Here is an 8289-nt window from a genome sequence, read left to right as displayed (position 1 = left end):
GTTGGTGACAGCCCTGAGTTTGGTTGCACATAGGATGCCTGTGAAGGCACAAAACACTAAGCGAAGATTTGTCCCGAGACCAGGACTTCTTTAAAAATCATGGTGACTGTCTGGAGTTAGTGTAGGTTATTTTAATCAAGTCATTTGCCTTTTAACACATGTAGGGCTCAGTTATTCTAGTAATTTGTGATCTTAGATTATTTACCACCACCTTTTAAAGAAAACAGAGACAAACAAAACAGAAAAATATCTCTTTGACCGTCATAGTTGACTTTAATTATATTCAATATAAAGTTTCTTAAATATTGTACAGAAGAAAACAAAGTATACATTTTATACAACTATGAAATTAAAGATAATAAATTAAGCCCAAACAAAACTATTAAAAAATAAAATTCAAGTAAAATACATTAAAAATGAGAAAGAATTTTTATTGAAACTATATTTCTCATGTTATATTTAAGAGTAACAAATGTATCCCTTTGTTTACTGTGTTACTTGTCAACATAACTTTTATGCTTTTGAGTACAAAGGACTATAATTTGGTTCATATTTTTATAATTATTTCTCCTTTTTAAATGAACTTTTTAAAATTTATTTTTATTTATTTTTGGCTGCGTTGGGTCTTCGTTGCTGCACGCAGGCTTTCTCTAGTTGTGGCGAGCGGGCGCTACTCTTCGTTGCGGTGCACGGGCTTCTCATTGCAGTGGCCTCTCTTGTTGTGGAGCACGGGCTCTAGGCACGCGGGCTTCAGTAGTTGTGGCATGTGGGCTCAGTAGTTGTGGCTCGCGGGCTCCAGAGCGCAGGCTTGGTAGTTGTGGTGCATGGGCTTAGTTGCTCCACGGCATGTGGGATCTTCCCGCACCAGGACTCGAACCCGTGCCCCCTGCATTGGCAGGCGGATTCTTAACCACTGCACCATCAGGGAAGCTCTTAAATGAATTCTTAACTTAAGCTACTCTGTTATTTTCATGAGCCAATCAATTTAAGAATCTGTAGAAAATGTAAAATGCAATAAGAAGAACAATAAATGAAAAATCCTCCAGAGCATATTTATGTTATGTGCGCTGATAATATACTGTTGTGAGATGTTCTTTAGTCAGACCAGCCTGCATTGTCTGTCGGGCAGTTTTTTTTCTGATCAGTATATTTCCACATCTACAAGCTTTTTGATGACAACTACTGTAAAAGTTTGATTCAGAGAAAATGCTGGACATCATTTGGCCTTTGGGTACTTAGAATGTGATCAAATGTAACCTAAGTAGCTAGTCATAAAATAGTCATGTAGATGGGATGGAATACGCTAACATCAGTATATTAAAATCCTTTTAGAAAAGAAAGTATACCATTAACAACAAGAACAACAAAATTTCTGGAGCTTCAGAACCAAAATAAGTAGACCCTTGCTCTTGGGATCTTTGAGAACTTGGAACCATTCTTTGGAGCTTTCGTTTGGATTGAGAATAAAGAGTGCATGTAGAAATTAGCAGAAAGGAAGAAAATTTTGCATCATAGACACAAACTTCAGTGGGTTGAAGGTTCGTTAGATACTCAAATGAAAGAAGATTTGAAGAAAGGAGAAATACTGTATGGAGAAAGTTGGAAAAGTAAAAGATAAACCATGGATACTCTTCTTACTTTGTGCCCTCTACTGGCACTCTCCTTGCCGACCACTCAGGCAACTTACAAGAAGTGACTTCTGATACAAGTAATTGAATAAAAAGCCCTAATGTGCTCAGATTGGTTTTGGTCTCCATTCTGCTGCAGCAAGAAGTGACAGTCGTGCATACATTATGTCTGCCATTATGCAGTCTTCACCCTGAATTTCTAATTGTTTAAGATCTTTTGAATAGCTTTATTCACTATATCAAATGATATCACTCACAAGAACAAAGAAATGAAGTCCACTTTCCTGACTTCAGAAATAATTCTTAAACATCCTTTTCTGATACAAATCTGAATTAGTTCTAAAGAGTTCCATATTAAGAAAATTCAAAACTATTTTTCTCCAGAAACTTATTCCATTGTATAACTCCCCACATTTCTGTGTAGGCATCCTTCCTCATATCTAATCTAAACCCTCTGTACTGCATTTTATTCTTTACCCTTTGTCTGGCTTTAGCATCAGAACAGATGGCCATCTTTTGTCAGTAATTGAAGACTGTTTCTAAGAAACATTGAGTCTGCATCAGAACTCACTTGTTAGGCAAAGCTCCTGCTCAGGACAGAAGCTGGGACAGTCTTTGAAATCATAAGTGTGTCTTGAACCTCTGGTTCCCCTTTTCTTCACTGTCAGTCATTTAGTACCTTCATTTTTTTTTTCTTTTCTCATCCCTTTTTTAAGATATATGACTAGTTAAATTTACTCACATTGAGGTGTAAATGACTGCTAAAGATTAAAATGTAACCCATTGGGGGATGGTGTCTTAATTTTAACAAAGAGCATTTTTTCTTAGATTGAGGTTTTAATCACAGGGTTTCAGTATCTATAAATTGGATAAAGTAGAGTGAGAGGAGGGTGGAGGATCACTGTCGACATCATTGGAATCATTCTGTGCAGGTGATAAGTTAAAATACTCCATATTGCAAGCAGCAGCCCTCTTCACTCATGATTCATTTGACAGATATTCACTGGGCATCTAGTGACTGGGGCACTGAGACTCCAGCAGTGAATTAGACAATGTCTTATAGACCTTATATTCTTTTGAGGGGAGAAAAACAATAAATGAACCAATAAAACCAAGAAAATGCCAAGTGTGAGAAATGTGGGCAGAGATTAGAATAAGGTGAGGTGAATAGAGAGTCACTGGCTGGCTGCTTTGGATTTGGGTCAGGAAAGGCATTTCTTGGGGGGAGGTCACCTCTAAATTGAGATCCGAATGTAATACACAGCCAGCCATAGGCAAAGAAGGAGAGCAGTATTCCACGGAGAGGTAGGAACAAGTGCAAGGACTCTACAGATAGGGATAAACTTAGCATGTTAATATCTGTTTCTCACTGGATTGAGGGAGTCTAGAGGATGAGGCTGGGGAGAAAAGGAGGGATCAGTTGATGCAGGGCTTTGGTATGCTAGTATAGAAACTTAAGATTTTATTCTAAGCATTGAGGGAAGCATCTGGAGCTGGATCTGATTGACATTTTTAAAACCCTACCAACTTTTCTGTGTATGATAGCAGGAATGGAAGCAGGAAGACCAGTTGGGATGTTGAGTATTCGGGTGAGAGAAGATGATGACTCACATAGGATGGTGAAGGTGGAAACATAGAAAAAGATTTCTTTAAGAGGGAGGTTGACAGGTCTGGCTGATGTGTTAAATGTGGAGTATGAATGAAAGAGAGGAGTCAAGAGTAATGCCTAGCGTTAAGCCTTGACTAACTCAAGGGTGATGCTTCCTTTACTGTTATAGAGAAGACTTAGGGAGAAACAGGTCTAGAGGTAAGACCAAGATTTCATAGTTCAATGTGCTGTAGTAGTTAGGGTCACAGATTTTGAGGTTAGGCTTACCTGAATCTAAATCCTCCTGGCTTAGGTACTTTCCAGCTCCATGATCTTGAGCATAAATGGACATCAGTATGAGCACAGGACTGTGAAAATGAAGAAAAAAACAGGCAGTTCATAGAGAACAACTTAGGTACATCAGCATTATTACTAAATTTGAGATTAGAATTTAAAATCTGTTTTTTCTGTTGTCCAGATTTTAACATTCTTGGTTAATATTTTATGCCATGACTCCAAAATATCATCTCAAATTGCAGAGTTTAAGAATTAGAAACAGTATTGCTATTTTCTGACCAATTCCTTTGCTAAAAAGTTTACATTCCTTTAAATACACCACAGTGTTGTTTTAGCCATAGAGTATGTTGCTTCCTAATGGTCAATTTGTCTACTAGGACATAGAGATAGTTATACCATTTTCCAATACAAACATTGGTCATTTTCACATCTTTCATTATCCTGTATAGTTTTCTTTATAAAGACTAGGAACCAGCAATTATCCACTTTATACATATACTTTTAAACTTTTATTTAAAAATGTCATATTATATTCTGGGCTTCCAGAAACACTTCTCTATTTGGTGTCTTTATCAAGCATAATTCATGAGTATCTCTTGCATTTTTCTAGGTTTCTGATGAAAATAGAACCCTGAATTCTGAATTTATTATGATGGTCAATTTTTCAAGGGGGATATAGTAGGAGGAATTATAAAGAGTAATTTTTTCCAGTTGTGAGGAACTTACAGTATTTCTCTTTTTTAGGCCATGTCTTATGAGAAGTGGCATAGATTACAGTTGGGAGGGACAGAACTTGGAATAGCACTAAGGTCATTTTAAAATCATCAACTGTACAAAATACTTGTATGAAAGAAGTTTATTTATGTTTTGAACACCTAGAATTTGTATATGCTCTTAATTGGTCAATATTCTGTGGTCCCACATTAGCTACCTTGGAGTTTCTAGACAGATAAAGAAGAGAGGATTATTTTCACTGATTAGGTGGGTGCAAGGCCTTGAGGACAAATAGATGGTGATTTAGTACTTTATATATCAAAGTTATTTTTTTAAGTTTATTAATGAAAATACTGTTGAAAGAAGAATCAAGAAAGATAAATTGCACATACCTCTTTCTCTCAAATAACAGTGCTCTTAAACATGGCCCATTAATTTTCAGCCTGGAGGTATTATTGATGATGTAATACTCCTGCGAGAGTAGACTTTGAATTTAACACATTTTACTCATTCATGTTTAACTCATTCAATATGATCAATTTATCAATATGAATGAGACCACCAGAGAACCTATTACAGAAATATGCATGCTTTGATACCTAATGCATATGCCTCTTTGTTGATGTAGAAAATGAGTTTGGTGGGCTAACTCAAGAGATTCTGAATGAAGGTGCAAAATAAAGATTCCCAAAATAAGCAAGAGGTACTTTCAGTTGAAAGCATTATAGAGCCCAGAATTCTGAGTAAAGAAATCATTTTGTATTTGCTTCAGAGAGGCACTATTTATCTCTGTTGGCCAACATACTTTGAAGCAACTATTTGGTTTTAATGGATATATATCGTGTCACTCTGCCATCAGTAATTTGAACAGCTTGAAATACTGTATGTCATCTTACATTGCTTTCTCTTTGAAGAAAACACAATCACTGGATTGTTTTTCATTGATTTAAAAACATTGACTTGCTGAAGTATGAGCCTGTGTGCAGTCATAATTCTTGTCTTTTCTTCCTCGGCAAAGCCTGTGATAATTCTTTGAATTTCAAGCAGGTGTCATGCATCAGATCCAAGCGCTTAATAAATGCACCAGAAGTATATTTTTTTAAGGCCTTGTGTTTATCCCATTTCCATTTATCTTGTGAAATGTCTTCAAATGCTTTTCTAAAATCCTGGGAAAGAGCAGGTTAGCATTTCGACTTGGCAAGCAAAGCTAGTATGTGTAAGACTCTCCTGTCTATTTTGACCTTAACCAACACTGGTGATTCCTAGCCTGTATGCCAAGGGACCATGAGGAGTGACGGAGTTATTGGATGGGGCCCACAAATCCATATGTACACCAAGTTTTTTTTTTTTTTTTGGTAATCTGAATAAATATCTCTAACATGAAACTGTACATGAAAATTGTGTTTTTGTTCTAAATGCTGCTGTGATCAATAAAATCAAATGCATTTAAAAGTGATCCTTAATTCATGGTGACTTTTCGTCATTTTATATTTTCTCAGTTAATGGAAGGTACCGGGTACCTGTATTTTTTACATTGTAATTGACAGTGTTCTATGCATTAAATTTTAAGAAAAGATGACATTATTGACCACAGGTACCTCACTGATACCAAATTGAAATGTTTTGTTATCATATCCTTGTTGCAAGCTGGTCATCAGTAATTTCACATTCATTTTCATCAACAGCATACTAATAAGTTAATATAACTAACAACTATAATAGCTATTGCATTGGGCGCAGACAGTTGTTTCATTTTTACACCAATCCTGTAAAGTAATTATTATTATTTCTATTTCACTAAGAGGAAACCAAGTATATTGCCTTTGTACCAACGGAACGCTTATAGGTAATGTGCCTATTAACCCTAACTTGGCCGTCCGACTCTAAGTGCCTTTCTCTTTAGACTCGATCACATTGCAGAGCAGTATGACATGTAAGACATATACATATCAAAGTTGTGCTTGATTCTAGAAGGCGTAGACTCATGGAAGTGATATGACTGGATCTGCCTTAAATTATTTTGAATCTGATCAATTATGATTTTTTTAGAACATTTAATCTAGAAATATTTGTTTGTGAAATCCATGAAATCATATGAATGCTATGCAAACCAGGCAATTAGAACAACTACCCCTCACTACTAAACCAGCAACCGCCTACTAGATATGTCCAAATTTGACTTACTATTTCAAATATCAAGAGAGACTAAGAAAAGAAAGGAAAGAAAAACAAGCAATGATATGGAAATTTTAAAGTATAGGAAAGAAAAGGTGGGAAGAGCTGCATGCAATTCATGGACTTTAAAAATTAAGAGATCTGGGGGCTTATAGTAGAGTCCCTGAAGGTTTTCAGCTCATTAATTTCTCTGGTGAATTAGGTGCTAGCCTCACCTACCCGCTCTCTTCTGCATCCTTCGTCTCATTATTCTCCCTTCCACCGTGGAAAATCCTACTGTTTGTTTACAATCCAGAGTTTTAAAGAGGCTGAACTAAAATTGGCTGCTTCTGGGACATCCCTGCCAATGGATGGGGTCCAAATTGGCTCTGCCATGAAGAGGCAGCTATGCCCACATAAGGATATTTTGGCTTAGTGCTTCTGTCATCTTGTTGCCAGGCAGACAATCATCCAGGAGTGGGAAAATACAGCCAGGGCAAATGTTTATAGCTAGAGTGGTCAGCTGGTTAGAGCACTAGTCTGAAGGAAAGGCTAGCTGGATGTCATGTTTGACTCCTCATGGGAAGCACTTAATAAGAGGCAAACCACTTAGCCTTTTAGTCCCCAGTCTGATGGACAAGGACTGCAGTACACATACCTCCTACCTGCCTAGGGATATTTTTAAAGTTTTCAGTTTATTTCTTCCAGTCCTGACTATACAGGAGACAACCACTTTCTTTTCTGTTTTGAGAACAGGGTTATAACTATCTCTGTAGCTTTTCTAATGTTACAGTCAAGTTTAGGAGAAAGAACAGTTCTCACAGCCTTGGAAGAAAGGCTTCCCTTTAAATGTTTTTCATTGGCTAATATATTACCTGAAGATGAGAAGACAGGGTGTGTGTACAAAAATCACATGTAGAAAGCATATGCGTAAAACATAGATGTGTATACAGTATTTATGTAAAGATGTCTTTATCTAGACATTCCAGCACAGCTCCAGTTAAGCCACAACTTTTGTAACAGGAAAGCAAATCAGATTTGACTACATTGGCTGTTTAACTGAAGGAGCCACACAGATGGGAAAGAAGCACAGACAAATTGCTTTTGGCTCTGCTTTCCTTTATAACAACATCAGATATTTTTAGTTTCTTTCTCTCTATGCGTTGTGCATGTTTCTGCCTCATATAGAAAGTCATTGCACATTGTCTTCATTAGTTTTGCCACCCTTTACTAACCCCGTTTTGCTTTTCACTTAGCTTTTAAATTCTGCAGATACCATGGGAAAGTCCATTTTTTCAGATGTAGGTGATGGGCAGATAGAAATAACTTAATGTCATGGAAATGATTCTTATTAGTAGAATAGAGAATCTTATACTTTTTTTTTTTTTTTTTTTTTTTTTTTTTTGCGGTATGCGGGCCTCTCACTGTCGTGGCCTCTCCCGTTGCAGAGCACAGGCTCCGGACGCACAGGCTCAGCGGCCATGGCTCACGGGCCCAGCCGCTCCGCGGCATGTGGGATCCTCCCGGACCGGGGCACGAACCCGCGTCCCCCGCATCGGCAGGCGGACTCCCAACCACTGCGCCACCAGGGAAGCCCAGAGAATCTTATACTTTTGATCTCATGGTGGATGCATATTTCTGATTAGCACAAAGTACCTTTCCAAGCTGGGTGGAGCTATACAAACCTTAGTTCCAATAATTAGAATAGAATTTTCTCTATGACAGTCTCAGTGTAATGTAGTGAACTGTGAGAATCATTAAAAATTATTATTTGGGTAATGTCCACATGAACCTTTCATAGGCTGCCTATTTTGTTTTCACTCGCTTGAACTTTCCCATTTGTAAATAGCAATAGTTGTTATTTTCATATCCAGGTTCCTTGTGATATTACAGTGTGAGACTGGAAAG

General features: G+C 37.3%; 1 long non-coding RNA gene across 1 annotated transcript; it reads right to left on the bottom strand.

Moving 5' to 3' along the window:
* Positions 1–262: 262 nt before the first annotated feature.
* On the bottom strand, positions 263–6697 carry LOC132518143 (uncharacterized). The gene is made up of 4 exons (XR_009539868.1): positions 6622–6697; positions 4620–4699; positions 3505–3584; positions 263–993 (listed from the first exon to the last, which is right to left on the bottom strand). It is a non-coding gene; the product is annotated as an uncharacterized LOC132518143 (long non-coding RNA).
* Positions 6698–8289: the final 1592 nt, after the last annotated feature.

This window comes from Lagenorhynchus albirostris, chromosome 3 (assembly GCF_949774975.1).
Source record: "Lagenorhynchus albirostris chromosome 3, mLagAlb1.1, whole genome shotgun sequence".
Taxonomy (NCBI): domain Eukaryota; kingdom Metazoa; phylum Chordata; class Mammalia; order Artiodactyla; family Delphinidae; genus Lagenorhynchus; species Lagenorhynchus albirostris.
This window is presented reverse-complemented; position numbering and strand designations above follow the sequence as displayed.